Source organism: Scyliorhinus canicula, unplaced genomic scaffold (assembly GCF_902713615.1).
Source record: "Scyliorhinus canicula unplaced genomic scaffold, sScyCan1.1, whole genome shotgun sequence".
Lineage (NCBI taxonomy): Eukaryota > Metazoa > Chordata > Chondrichthyes > Carcharhiniformes > Scyliorhinidae > Scyliorhinus > Scyliorhinus canicula.
In genome coordinates this window covers 630,027-631,003 of record NW_024055512.1, presented here as the reverse complement: position 1 = coordinate 631,003, position 977 = coordinate 630,027, and positions in this window count along the sequence as shown.

The following is a 977-nucleotide window of genomic DNA, read 5'->3' as shown; positions in this document are numbered from 1 at the left end:
CCAGGGCACTACAGAGGCTAAGGGGAGATGGAAGAATGTTCCCTCCTCTGCTACGTCACAGAGGGAGGAACATCTCTCCAATATATTCAGAAGGTGCGGAGGGGGAAGAATGGGGAGGGAAGGGATCCAGGGGTCTGGATGGTGATGAAGTTCTGCAAAACGTTTCACTGTATAGCAAAGTGGTTTGCAGCATTAAACAGAGACTATTTAAACAGTGTCCAACATTTAACAGACTATTTAAAGTTTAAATAGTCTGTTAAATGTTGGACACTGTTTAAATAGTCTGTTAAATGTTGGGCACTGTTTAAATCGTCTCTGTTAAATGTAGGACACTGTTTAAATTGTCTGTTTAATGTAGGGCACTGTTTAAATTTTAAACAGTGCCCTACATTAAACAGACAATTTAAACAGTGTCCTACATTTAACAGAGACTATTTAAACAGTGCCCAACATTTAACAGACTATTTAAACAGTGCCCTACATTAAACAGATACTATTTAGACATTGTCCTATTTTAAACAGACTATTTAGACAGTGCCCAATATTAAACAGAGACTATTTAAACTGTGTCCTACATTAAACAGAGACCAATTAAACAGTGTCCGACATTAAACAGAGACCATTAAACAGTGCCCTACATTAAACAGACAATTTAAACAGTGTCCGACATTTAACAGAGACTATTTAAACAGTGCCAAACATTTAACAGACTATTTAAACAGTGCCCTACATTAAACAGATACTATTTAGACAGTGTCCTATTTTAAACAGACTATTTAGACAGTGCCCATTATTAAATAGAGACTATTTAAACTGTGTCCTACATTAAACAGAGACCAATTAAACAGTGTCCGACATTAAACAGAGACCATTTAAACAGTGCCCTATATCAGATACTATTTAAAAGTGCCCTACATTAAACATAGACTATTTAAACAGTATCCTACATTACACAGAGACAATTTAAACAGTGCCCC